This window comes from Diceros bicornis, chromosome 28 (assembly GCF_020826845.1).
Source record: "Diceros bicornis minor isolate mBicDic1 chromosome 28, mDicBic1.mat.cur, whole genome shotgun sequence".
NCBI classification, from domain to species: domain Eukaryota; kingdom Metazoa; phylum Chordata; class Mammalia; order Perissodactyla; family Rhinocerotidae; genus Diceros; species Diceros bicornis.
The window spans coordinates 41,664,804-41,678,687 of record NC_080767.1 but is presented as its reverse complement, the minus strand read 5'-3'; the positions used below and the strand labels follow the sequence as shown (position 1 = coordinate 41,678,687).

The 13,884-nt window shown below is 53.7% G+C and overlaps 1 long non-coding RNA gene across 3 annotated transcripts; it reads right to left on the bottom strand.

Moving 5' to 3' along the window:
- Positions 1-676: 676 nt before the first annotated feature.
- Positions 677-7,896, bottom strand: LOC131393755 (uncharacterized). 3 transcript variants are annotated; one of them, XR_009215968.1, is made up of 5 exons: positions 6,931-7,896; positions 2,630-2,741; positions 2,027-2,382; positions 1,518-1,647; positions 677-821 (listed from the first exon to the last, which is right to left on the bottom strand). It is a non-coding gene; the product is annotated as an uncharacterized LOC131393755 (long non-coding RNA). The 3 variants fall into 3 exon arrangements; XR_009215967.1 differs by having other exon boundaries at positions 1,518-2,179; positions 2,269-2,382; XR_009215966.1 differs by having other exon boundaries at positions 1,518-2,382.
- Positions 7,897-13,884: the final 5,988 nt, after the last annotated feature.

Sequence of the window (13,884 nt, the reverse complement as noted above, 5' to 3'; positions counted from 1 at the left end):
CGGACACGGCAGAGCAGTTGAAAGCTGCACACAGGTGGGTGTTATCATCACCATCACGGACAGCACAGCATGCTGCCCGCAGCGTCCTCGAGACTGATGGCGGAGTTTGCGCTGAGCGGAGCGGAGGAGCCTCTGCACTGTCCCTGGCTGGAGGCAGGAGGGGGGCCGGCCCAGTGCTCCCCCGTGCTGCTCTTCATGTGCTGCACACCTCACTTAACCCTCTGTGGCTTCCTCCTCACTCACAGCCCGGGAAACGAAACCCCCAGGAGTTGCTCAAGATCAGCAGCGTGCAGGAGCCAGGCCAGCGGATCTGCCCCCGCGGGCTCTTTGTATCTAAGACGCCCATGGCCTTTGTTTCCACCAGGAAGGACCCCGGGATGGCGGTGGCTCCCATGTCCACGAGCTGTGCCTAGCATCTCCGGAGAAGCACCACATCCCAGGATCCGGGCAAGGCCTCCTGGGGGTTCCCAGTCTGACCCCGAGCAGACCATCATCGAGAACAGTGTATGAGGAGAGGAGAGAAGAGGCTCGCGCCAGAAAGCTCCTCTCTGCCTCAGTTTCCCCCTGTGTAAAATGACTAGCTTGGGTACCAACCTCTGAGCTCAGAGGATAAACTCTTTATTATCGGAAGATGGCCCAGAGAAAACAGGAACCAGATGCTGTGATCTGGAATAGCACCTCCCAACCACACACTTAGCACTCCCGCCCCGCCCCGGGCTCAGAGCTCTAGTCTTGTTCCTTCCTGGCCTCGCCACGACGCACAGGTCACCTTTAATCCTCAGTGGCAGGTACAGAGCAATCAGCTCCATGTTCGATGTCAGCTGCGGGTGGGGAGAGCAAAAGGAATGTTTAATTTATCACTGGTTCCAAGACCTGGGGAAAAAATAATAATAATTCTGTCTTGAGCACCGAGAGAATATTATTTACAGCCTCAAACTTTCACAACAATTTGAATGCAAAACAGGGTGTGTTGTATTTATAGCAGTTTGTCCGAATTGGAAAGGAAGGCATTTGAGAGCAAAGCAGTGCTTTCCTTGAAACTGCTCACTAAGAAGCGGGTAAGACACCCAGCGTTCCAGAGGAGGCTGTGAGCTGAAAACGCGCAGGTTCCAGAGAAGAAGATGAGCAAAAGCAGGTGCTGACGGCGCCCGATGGCAGCCCTCACCGCGCAGAGCCGAGCAGCTTCCTTTTTATTTAAAATAGCATTTTTATTGAGTCTCGTGTCCATGCCCGGGCGGGGGGTGCTGCAGACGCAAGCGGATGCTACACGGATGAGATGCGCCCCCAGAGCACGCCCAGGGGGGCCATTTCCACTCCAAATTGAGGGGATGGGGGTGGGGTAGGCACAGCTGACTCAGTTTCCCCACTCTTAGGAAGAGAACCAGCAGTTCTATCCCTGGGGGCTGAGATGACTAATGAGCAACCGAGGAGAGCTTTGAAGATGAAAAATATCCTGGCCGTCCCGGGATTAATCATCATCAAAGGCGTGTTCCATAACTGCGCGGCGACTTAATTACCCGGAGTTGGCAAAGCGATTTTCCTCTGCTCCTCTCAGGAGGAATGGTCCCATTTTGGAGGCTGTGGTACGGATTCTCGGCAGAGAATCAAAGCTGTCTTTGCAGCAGCAGAAAAGCTCCAGGAGTGTCTCTATACAGTGAGGGAGAACAAAAGCACCCGTGGATGGCGGCAGGCCTCGCAGGGTCCGTGAGGGCAGACCAGGGACAGACAGAAATGGCTCTTAGTTTGATGAAAAAATAGGATTGCTCCTGTTTGCTCCCAGGCTGGCTGAAAGGGTCCTTGGGCCCTCAGAGAGCCTGTCCCAAAGGGGGCGGGGGTGGGGACGGGGAGCGTGGACCCTCCCGGATTTGTTCCCTCCAGCTGGTCCCTAGGGGCAAGCCCCTGGTCATGTGGGAGCCTTGGGGGCAGGGACTTGCCCTGTTGACCCTCCCTGAGGGGACAACCACTGGGCACTGCTCTTCCCTCTCTGAAGGCTTGTCATGTGGAGATGTGGGTCAGTCTCACTCACAAGGGAACAAGCGGCCTCCAGGTGATCCATGCATACAGAGGGCCCATGCACCTCACTTGCCTGGGACAGTCCCTGTTTGCCCTTAGTGGACATCCTTTAACACCTGTTGGCACTCCTAGGGGTCCGTTTCCCTCTCTAAAGTGTCCTGTCGTCCTGTTCATAGGAAAAGGGACACTTGCACTGGTCTTAGAAGTCAGAGAGGGCTTGAGAAGATGGAGGCCCCAGGGGAGCAAGGTGGGCACCTTGTGGGCAAGTTGCCTAACCCGGTTCCAACTCCGGGTCCAGGAGCTCCGTGGACTGCATTTCTGGTGATGACGAGCTAACAGCCTTCCCCAACAGAGCCACGGTTTTGTCACCTGGAAAGTAGGGATAACAATGGGACCTGCCTGAAAGGTGAGCCCTGACCCTACAGTGAGCATCCACAGGGCCCAAGGGTGCCGGAAGCAGCAGCCCTTCCTCCTCCTCATCTGCCTCGTGACAAAGTCCAGCGCTCAATCCCACCCTTCTGTGAGCAAGACGAGGCCCGGCTCCTCGTTTGACAGGTGAGACGCCCAAGGAGAGGATTTGCAGCCAGGGAGCAGGGCACGGAGACGCTGAACTGACCGGGATGGGAACCTCAGCTCCTCGCTGCCTGGTGCCTGCTCCGACCACACCTGTCGCTGTCAACTCCAGGCCGGCCCAGTGTGGCTCAGGCTCCCGCTGACAGCAGCCCACCCTAGAGAGAGCAGGGAGGGAACCGGTGGAGGGCAGTCAGAGACCACAGCCACCCAACCACCAGGAACAACACCAGCTCACATCAGAGGCAGGGTGGGACACTGACAACTTTCCAGAATCCCAACTGCCCCTGCAGACTGCTCTCCTCCAGCCTGTGGAGTTTGGGGAGGCAGAAGGAGAGCGGTATTGGTCGAGGGTCGGGGAGATGATGTCTTGATTTTTAATCAGTTACCTCCTTGACAAACCGTCCAGTTAGGAGTGCGTGTTCAAAGGAAAGGGGGACCCTCCCTGAAAGGTCCAGCTCATCAGTATTTACAAGCAATCAGGCAATCTTTTGTCTCCTTTTAGCGCAGCTAATAGGAGAGATTTGATAGGAGGAAGCAGAACTGATTTGAAATCTGAGCCCCACAGGAGGAGTACCCCATGAGGATGCTAGTGGTGGTGGGCACAGCAGGCGACAGTGGCTACATCCTGGAAAAGGCAAGGATCTTCCTCCTTGCAAAGCTGCAGTTCAATTCCCCTCCAATGCTCATCCATGCCTCACTACCCGCAGTAGCTATGTGATCTGTACCAGGTTGCCTCAGGCCCCTCAAAGGTAAAATGCAGAATGAAGATACCCTCCAAGAGGTTGCAAAGATGAAGAAAAATGATAGCGTTCTTGGCGCCGTCCCAGCCAGCACTCAATGAATGTCACCTGTTGTTGTTATGTAATTGTGGATATCCTTTACATCAAAGATGGTTGAAACTTGCATGTGGATGGTGCTACCAGCTGTGTGCCGTCCACTCTACAGCCCTTCATGTCCGTGAAGCATGTCTAGGTGACCCGAGGCCCCAGGGCCACTCCTGCCATCAGCAAGCTCAAAGGGACCAGGGCGGCCAAAACTGCCCCTCCTTGCAGTCTGTGCAGGTCATGGGGCTGCTCAGGCCTTTGTCCTGAAGGGAAGAGAACTTGAAATATCTAGGTGTCCAGACTGTTCTGAGACCCAGGACAGTCTCCACTGGAAGTGGGAGCTAGGACCACTCCTCTGATTTTCTCTTGGGAGGACTCGTAGGGAGTGGAGCAACCGTTGTGGCCGAGGCCAAAGTGTGCCTGACCCGAGCGTTAGCTGAAAAACTTCGGGCTGACAGCACCTGAAAGAGGAACCTGGCAGGCGGGGGGCCCGCAGGAGTGCCCCAAAGGTGGTTTCGGTTCAACCAGGAGATGACACCGGGGTTTGCGTTCTGCCGAGGAAAAAACCACAGGAGGCACTCTGACCATGTTTCAGTTCTCGTTTGTCGCGCCTTTTGAAATCTCTTCTTAAAACACTCGGTGGGGAAATCACTCAAATGAAATGCTTGGGAAACAGGTCACAGCTTGTTCACCCAACTCACTAATCAGGTTTGGAGGTTTCTAGAAGGATTCTTGAGCTTGGAGTACCAACCGTATGGTTTGCCCAGGACAAAAGGGTCTCTGGCACATGGAACTTTCACTGCTGAAATTGGAACAGTCCCAGACGGAAGAGGCCAGTCGGTCAGCCTGCTTGTGCCCTGGTCATGGTCCCCTGTGATGGCCCAGCAGCTCCACCCTCATTTTCCTCCATCAGATGATTGGCTGACCACCAGCCAATCAGAGGCTTCTCTGGGATTCTTCCCTTGGAGTTGCTGGGTTATACTCTCTCTCTTGCCTCTCGGGTCATAGATTAGGACGGTGTTGACTCCTCTGTGACTGTGGCTTGGTTCTCTCTCCCTTCCAGAGAGCCATCCTCCAGAGAAGGTGAGAAAGAACCCAGAAGGGACCGTAGGTGTGCTTGCATGAGTCTGCAAATTCACCCATCTTCCCACAGCCACCTCTTGTCACTGGGATGACCAGGATTAAGGGTGCTGGAAGAATGGAAGGAAGAGCTGTATGTCCAGGCCTGAGCCTCAGGCCCCGTGTTCCACGCCACTGGGCAAAGAACCTGCTACGCGAAGTGACTGCACAGGGATGAGGGGCACCGGGGAGAAGGTATTTATGTGCAGTGAATATTTAATTCCATGCAGTGCTTCTCCCATAGCAACGTGTACCCCGGATTAGTTATGCATTCCATCCACGTCTCGATATCCTTCAGCAAGGTTAATCCTGTCCTAATGCAAGTTTAAAAATTAAATCGGCTGCAGTGAACAAATTGCGGGCAGCCTCATCCCATTCTTTTATGCGGAGTAAATATGTTTGCACAATGGCTCCGGGAACAGAGCTCCAGAGAGGAAAACGCACGCGTTCAGCATGGCCTTGATCCCTCTGCGGCTCGTTTCACGCATTATATATGACAGTCCCAAACTGGTCCCGCCACCGAGCCGCCAAGTGGGCAGCAGCTTGTCAGCCTGTTTAAATCAAGAGCAAAGCAGATTGTGTGCTGGTCCCCAGAAGCAAAAAGCAGTGGAAGGGGGCCCGCCTGTGGCTTAGCGGTTAAGTGCACGCACTCAGCTACCGGAGGCCCGGGTTCGGATCCCGGGCGCACACCGATGCACCGCTTCTCTGGCCATGCTGAGGCCGCGTCCCACGTACAGCAACTAGAAGGACGTGCAGCTATGACATACAACTACGTACTGGGGCTTTGGGGGAAAGAAAAAAGGAGGAGGATTGGCAATAGATGTTAGCTCAGAGCCGGTCTTCCTCAGCAAAAAGAGGAGGATTAGCATGATGTTAGCTCAGGGCTGATCTTCCTCGCACACACACAAAAAAGCAGTGGAAGGATGTGGGATTTTAAGAACTAGTTTTAACAGGTGAGCGCACACTCCTGGATGTTTTCTCTTCTGTTCACAAGCTTTAAAAATACACACGAAACTAAACAACAACCCCCGAAACCACAAGAAAACAAAGACTCCCTACTGCCTGATTTGCTTTCCGAATTTCCGGAAGGTGAAAATGACCCTAACCTGTGCGAGCCGGGTGGAGGACACGGGGAGATCTGCTTCTCCACCGCATTCTCGGGCTTGTCCACTCGTTACAAATTTGTGGGGCGAGTGGGGCTCTTCGGGGATGCGGGCTCTGCTTCTGTCCTTGGTGAGCAGCGCTGTGCACACGCCCATAGTCCGGGGACGCCGGAGAGTTTTAACGGGGATCATCTGCCTCCCGGGATATAAATTCCAATTTACTCAACACAAACTATTACCCTGCAAACTCCAGTCATCTGTCTCCAGGTTCTGGTGGACACTCCGGGCCCGCGTTATCATCTCTGGGAAATTAAAAGGAGCCTCAGGGTGAGGGCTGCTTCCTGCCGGAGCCCCCGATGCTTCTGTCCCTGCACGGCTGACCTCCAGGCAATTAGGAGTGTTCTTCCCTCCAGGGGCCCGCCCACACCCCGCCCTCACCCTCAGCTCCCTCGAGGGCTGCGGAGCACCTCGGTGGTTTTGTAGGTGGAAGGGGGCCATCTAAAGCCTAGAGGCCTAGTGCACAGAGAAGAGCCTGACACAGCTGGAAAGAGGAGGACGAGAAAAAGGAAGGAAAGGGAGTGGGTGCAAGGCAGCTGTGCTGAGCAGAAAGCCGGGTCTCTCCCCGCCCTGCAGCCCTGGGCTGAAGGAAACCCCCATCCGGGCCTCAGGGGCAGCCCCCCCGACCCAGGTCTAGGAACCTGTGAGCCAGCGTCCCGGGTGTTGGAGGATGCCCACCCATCACCTTCTTCCCAGCTCTCTCTCTCTTTTTTTTTTTTTTTTTTTTTTTTTTTTTTTTTGTGAGGAGATCAGCCCTGAGCTAACATCCACCAATCCTCCTCTTTTTTCGCTGAGGAAGACGGCCCTGGGCTAACATCGGTGCCCATCTTCCTCCACTTTATATGGGACGCCGCCACAGCATGGCTTACCAAGCAGTACTTCGGTGCGCGCCCGGGATCCGAACCAGCGAACCCCGGGCCGCCGCAGCGGAGCGCGCGCACTTAACCGCTTGCGCCACCGGGCCGGCCCCTCTCTCTCTCTTTTTAACAGCTTTATTGGGATCTAAATCACATTCCATAAAATTCACCCACAAAAACCGCACAGTTCAGTGTTTTTCAGTATATTCGCAGAGTTGTGCAATGATGACCACATTCTAGTTTTAGACCTCAAAAGAAACCCTTACCCTTCAGCTGTCATCCCTCTGTTCCCCTCTCCCCCTCGACCCTGATGACCATGAATCTCCTTTCTGCCCCCACGGACCTGCCTGTTCTGGACATTTCGTATAAATGGAGTCATACAACCTGTGGTTCCATGTCTGGCTTGTCTCACTCAGCATATTTGGAAGGTTCATCCACGCTGCAGAATGTCAGTGCTTCATCCTTTTTCATGCTCGAGTAATATTCCATTATATGGACAGACCATAATTTGTTTACTAATTTATCAATTGATGGGCATCTGGGATGTTTGCACCTTTTGGTTATTGTGAATAGTGCTGCTGTGAACACGGGTGTACAAGTTTTTGTGTGGCTGTCCGTTGTCATTTCCCCTGGGCAGATACACACCTAGGGGTGGAATCACTGGGTCACGTGGTCACTCTGTGTTCCAGGAGGAGCCGGAGTGTCTTCCACTGCGGCTGCCCCATTTCACATTCCTGCTCCTTGAGCATGCTTGTTGTTCCACTTTGCCTCAAATATGGAGACAAACCCCCCGTGGGCAAGTGCGTCTTTCGCTGGACCCAGTTCCTACGGAATTTGGAATCTTTTACCCCAAACAGAATCCTGACACAAGAGCTGGAGGATTCTTGCCTGTTGCACGAGGCTCAAGTAATAAAACCACAACCAGAAGCAGTGCAGGGCTCTGCCAGAGAAGGTCCAGGATCCTGGGGTCCGAGTGCGGGGCCAGCTGGGGGTGGGAGTGGGGGTGGGGGTGGGGAGGAGGCTCCAGCAGAGAAGAGTCTGAAAGGATGTCTGGTCCAAATGCCTGTCTGTAAATGGGGAAACTGAGGCTCTGAGAGGGCGAGAGTGTTCCTGAGGCCGCAGATTAGCCTAAAGCCAGGAGAACCTGGAGTGGGAGAGCTTTCTCGGCAGGGGGATGCAAGTCCTCAGAGACGTTTGCCTTCAGGGTCTGGGGATGAGGTCTGCTTCTGCCTCTCCAACTGGGGAGCCGCAGCCCTCGCCTGTCCAGGAAGAGAAAGGAGGTGACAGTTGCTGAGGCTGGAAGGAAGACACGCAGGGCAGTCTTATTTCACCATGACTCTTTGACTCCGTGTCATACTTCCCCAGCCAGACCCGGGAGCCCACACCTGTGTCCCAGCCTGTGCGGCTGATGGACGTGTGTCATAATGCCAAGTAGGATCACAGGACTCTGCAGGAGAGAAGGGAGATTGGTGGTTTTTGCACACGTGCATGTGTGTGTGTGCGTGGGGAAATATGTGCACGTGCGTGTGCATGCATGCATGTGTGCATGGAGGTGTGTGTGTGTGTGTGAGAAGAATGAGTTCTTCTCATTCCAGAAAAAAAGGGAACTAGTTTTTCTCAGCTCCATTTTTAATAAGTCATTACGATTTTTCCTGATTAAATGATTTATCTAGAAAAAAGCCAATAGAATCAACAGATATATTGAGTATGTCTATTTGACATATTAGACCTACAAAAGTCAATAGCATTTATTTTCACCAGTAATGATCAATTATAAAATACAATTTTTCAAAAGGTGCCATTCACAGTAGAAACAGCAACCGTAGACTATCTAGGAATTAACCTAACCAAACATCTAAAACTCTGCTATGAGAAGTAGAAGCAGATCTGAATAAATAGAAAGACATCGTGCTCTCCGATAGGAAGACCTAATGTTATAAAAATGTCAACTGTCTCCAAATTAACCCATAAATTCAATGCAACCCCAATCAAAATTTTTTTTGCAGAACACAGAAGTGATCTTGGATTTATGGGGAGGGATTAAGGCCCACGAATAGCTATACCAATTTTATTAAGGAAGAGCAAAGAGGGTGAACTTGTCCTACGAGACATGACGGCCTCCTGCAAAGATGCAGAAATAAATGCCAGGCGGTATGGGCACAGAGCTGTAGACTGCATCCAAGAGCTCAGGGACACGGCTGACCGACCACGTGCGGGATCTTAATACACAGCAAAGGTGGCACCACACAGCCAATAGGGGAGCGACGGTGGTTTGGTAGATGGTTCCAGAAATGGGCAGAGGAGATGGAGGATAATAATGAAGCCGCGTATGTGGGGAGGTTACATAGGGAAAAAGACTGCACGGAGCCAAGAACCGGATGGGAAAAGCAGAATAAAGTTAGTAAATGAGATGCCAAGACGCCACTAAAGTCAGCAGGTGGGACTTGGGGCAGGAAAGATGCCGTAAATAAAATTTTAAAAGCAAAACTTATAAGCTCAAAAAACTCCCAGGGCAAAGTTAATGGAGAGCTGATAGAACGGAAGGAGATACTTGCAGTGTCTTAAACCAACACAAGATTAATGTCTGCAAAGTACAAGGAGAAGGCAGCAACCCCAACAGCAAAAAAATGGGCTCAGGAGATAGAAAAGCAGTTTAGTGAGAGGAGAGCCTTGAAGCTAACACACACGCACAGCCGTTCAAAATCCCCGGCAGCGGCTGGAAAGCTGAGAGTGCGGAGGGTAGGTGAGGCAGTGCAGGAAGCAGCGTGGCCCCCTCTGCGGGTGCAGCCACTCTGGAGAACCGTCCAGTGTTACTCAGTCAGACTAGGGATCCGTAGGCCACACGACCCGGAAACCCCACACGGTGCGAGCGCAGAGAGGGAGACTGCATGGCAGCATTGAGGGCGTGTCGAGGGCGGGGTCAGAGGTCACCTGATGACCACTTTGGAAACATGGACAGGTCAAAGATGGCGGAGGTTCACCTTTGAGAATGACTTGGCAGTTGAAAGCAGCGGACTAAATGTAGACATATATATATATATCAAGATGGATGTTCCCAAAAGTCTCTCTCTCTCACACACACACACGCACCCACGCACCCACGCCTGCACACACGCACAATGCAAGCTTAGTGGAGAAAGCAGAATTCAGAATGAGATACAATAGGTGCCATTCGCCTAAGGTAAAAATACATACACGAAAATGCGCTTGGCAAGAGCAAGGTTAAAATAAGATATCCACTGAACACATTACAGTGGAGAAGAGGCGGGAGTGTGGGGGAGTAAGGACAGAAAGACGGAGGGGTCGGGGAGGATGGGAGGCTGGCTGTGATGTGCCCCCGGGGACTCTCGAGGACCACCTGTCCACGTCACTGCCCTCTGCTGGTGTTCGCAGAGCCCCTGACCATCCTTGTCCCCTCTCTCTGCCCCTGACCATACCTGCCAGGAGGCTCCTGGGAGTGCAGTCCACCCAATCTTCCCTGGACACCCCAAAAGAAGACTGGCATTCCCTCTGGGCAGCTCCCCTTTGCTGGCAGACCCTTCTGGAGGACCACAGTCCTCTGCTGGGGAGATGCGGCGGAAGGGAGGAAGGTAAAGAGAAGGCAGTGGTTGGACCAGGTGGGAACCCAGCCTTATCTGTTTCTAAGATCTACCAGCAGAGAGATTTCGAAAGCCCTGCTGCATTCACGTTTCCCCCACTAGGCCTTCGGGTTAGCACACAGCCCCTGCTGCCCTCAAAGATGCAGGTTTTAGCTGTGAAGGTCCAGTCCCAGCTCCTCTGATCACTGATGGGTCAGGTCAGAGTCACAGACCCTGCAAGTCATGAGGAATTCCAGGGACAGCAGCCCTGCTCCCTCCTGGCAGAGGACTTGCTCTGTGGCTTGTCCAAGGAAAGGTCCCACAGGCTGACCCCGCATGCCCCGTAGTGGCTCCCAGGGGTCTCGTCCTACCGGATCTTCTCTCCCAGCCCTTGGAACCGTCCTCGGAAGGTGTGGGTCCCAGTCTCTCGCCTTCCACCGCGGCCTCTTGTCAGTGTCTCTAAAAGCCCCATCCCCGGGTGGATGCTGAAGCCTGAGTGAGGTCCCCTCTGTGCAGCACGACAGTCTTCTCTCTCGGCTGTCCTTACGGGTGCCGCCTGCAGGAAGCCTGGCTGAGGTCACACTCTGAGCTTGCAATGAGCCAAGATGCCCGGCCCACCCCTCTCCAGGAGCGCTGCCCTCCAGGCCACTGGTGCCCCGTGAGCCTGCAGACACCTGGGGAGGAGAAAGGGGCACGGGACGGATAAGATTCTAGGGGTTGGCCAAGAAATAAGGTCATCTTTAGGTTTAGGACAGTGAAGAGGCATGGTTCTCAACAACAGGTGATTCTGCCCCCCTGGGGACATTGGACAATGTCTGCTGACATTTATCATGACTGTTGTCATGACTCAGGGAGGGCAAGGTGCTACTGGCATAGCAGGGAGAAGCCAGGGGTGCTGCTAACATCCCGCAGTGCACAGGACAGAACCCACGGCAAGAAACTGTCTGGCCCTGAATGTTGCTGGTGCCAAGGCTGAGGGAGCCTGCTGTGGGGGCCTTGTTTATGGGGGGCGGGGGAGTTGCAGGCCTGTGAGAATAGGAGAGAGATAACTCCCTCCTGATAGCTGACAGCCTGGCCGCAGTGCTGACCCCACCCAGTGTTTCTTGGAATGTCCAACAGGGTCCCTAGGGGGAGCTCCAATCTGGGGGATCCTGGGCACTTCCGTCTTTGTGGGCCCCTTCTACCACAGAAAATATAAAAAGTCATATTTTACAACTGTGGAGGTTCAAAGGTGGATATAGTCTGGTCCAAATCGTATTCATTTTTCTTCTGATTTTAAAAGAAATCAAAAACATTTTTGTGAGCCCCTAAAGGTGTCACGGGCTGTAGGCACTGTGGCCCCAGAGCTTCTGCCGGAGCCCTGCCCCCTCGAGGTGGCACTGCCCCCATCCTGGCTCTGTGCATACAGCAGGACAGGGCCCACCCTGGGGCACAGCTCCTGGCACCCTCAGCGGAGCAGCCATGACCTGGCACAGCTGCTGGAGGGGCGGGGGGTAGTGAGGGAACTGAGGGTGGGCTGGGGCGGTGGGGCTGGAGCTTATGACAGCGACCAGCAGCCAATGGGCGCCTCCACCCAGATTGTGAAACACCGGACGGAAACTGAGGCCTGACAGGGCACGGTGGCCAGGCCAAGGAGGGTGGATCCTTAAAGCTGGCAGGGGAGGGTGCTGGGAGGAAGGTCAGGCCAGCTGGGGAGGGGCAAAGAAGACACTGATCCCCGAGTCTATCGCAGATCCTGTGCTTCGAGCTTATCATCCTCCCTCCACATAGTCCTCAAGTCCACCGGGTTATCCCGAGTCACATGAGAAGGAGACTCAGAGAGGTCAAGTGTCTGGCCCAAGGTCACACCGCCTGGGTCAGGAGAACCCAGGTCTACATGGTGCTGCCAGTGGTGTCCTTCAAGGCAGGCCCGGCCCCCCTACCCCCAAATAGAGATGCCACAATAGTAGGGGAGGGCATTTTCCTGGGCTCTGGGCTTGGTAGACAGCCTCTCCCCTAGCAGAAGGGCTCCGGGTGTGGACCGGCCTCACAGCCGGCACAGGCACAAAGGTGCCTGTGGGGCTCTCAGGAGTGGTGCGTCCAGCCGGGCAAGCGGCCCCCTTTCCCACAGCCCCCAGACCTGTGTCCTCGGGAGAGCAGGAAGGGAGAGGGGCCCCACAGAGGGACAGGGGACAGCCTGGCTCAGGGGACAGGCCCAGCTCCTGGGAGGCAGCCGGACACCCCGAGGCCGGCTCTGGTGGCCTGGAGGAGCCAGTTCTCTGTGGTGGAGGAGGGTGCACCTGGTGCTCCCTGGTGCCCTGCTGTTCCTGGAGACTCTTGCTCAGGACAGTGAAAGCTGCAAATGACTTCCCTGCTCACTGTAGGAATTTCTCCAGAGACCAACTAACTCATCAGCTGAAATGAGCAGTTTGATTGGAACCCTCCTCCGGTCTCAAGGTCCTCACTGTGCTGTGTCGACTGTCCAAAACTGTGACATGGTGACCCCCTGACCCGGGCCCCATTGGAAGACCCGCCTTAACCCAGACTTGGAAATCTCAGTAAATGGAGCCCATCCTCGCTGCCCCCGCGCTGCCAAAGCTCCGGCAGGGTGCCTGTGGGGGATTCGGAGAGCGAGTGTCCTGTGTCAGGCTCTGTCATCCCTCCCACGTAAATGGAGTTGGTTCCAAAGCCTTGAGGAGGGCCTCTCGGTGTGGGCACCCGAACCTAGCTCCTGGGGCCCGGGCACCGAGGGCAGGCGTGTGGGAGCCCCGGCCTCCTTAGACCCCCTCTCATGACACGGTCTGGCAGCCCACCATGCTTCCACATGTGAGCGCAGCACTAGGCGCCCCACGCTCAGCGTCAACCAGCCGGGACTTTCTCTGGGACTTTTTCAGTTGGCAAAACAGCAAGTAAGGCAGGGCCTGCTGGAGGGCTGGGGAAGCACTGTGCTCTCTGCAGCCAGGCCCCGAGACCTCCATTCCAGGAGGGAGAACCCCAGACCCCACTGGTTGCCCACAGCCGGTGGGGCACCACAAGACTTCTCCCCAGGATCCGCGGGCCACCTGCAGTCCTCTTTCACTGGGCCTAAAGGACCGTCTGGGGTGTCGAGGATGCCAGGCTGCCAGATATTTTATTTTAATTTTATTGCACAGCACTTCTTCCTTTAATAATAAACCATGACGTGTTTTTTTCTATGTGTCAAGTTTCATTTCTTGTGTTTCTATTTGAATAGCCAGTAGTTCACACCATTTATTGAAAGTTTATTCTTTCCCCATTGCTCTGGAGAGCCACCACTGTCATAAAACAGGGGTCAGTACACACCTAAATTTGTCTCTGGACTCTATTCAGTTCCATTGGTTTAGTCCGTGTCCGGGAGCCAGGACCACGTCATCTTAATTCCTATGTCTTATGATAGTGATTGGTGTCAGGTAGAAGGAGGGTATCATCCTTCCTTGTTCCTGCTCGAGACCATCTTAGCTATTGGCCCTTTGCCTTTTATACAAATTTTAAATTCACCTTGTCAAGTTTCACAATAAAATCAGCATTTAGTTGATAATGCAGTGGATCTAGAGATCAGAGAGAAACTAACATCTTTACAATATTGAGCATTCTAATCCGTGAACATAGACTATCTTTCCAATTATTTTGATCTCATTTAATGTCTCTTTGTTCATATTTGATAGTTTTCTACACAGACGTCTAGCATATATTTTGCTAGATTTATTCACAGTTATTTGACTTTGGTGTTGCTACTCGAAATTTTCAAAAATTTATTTTGTAA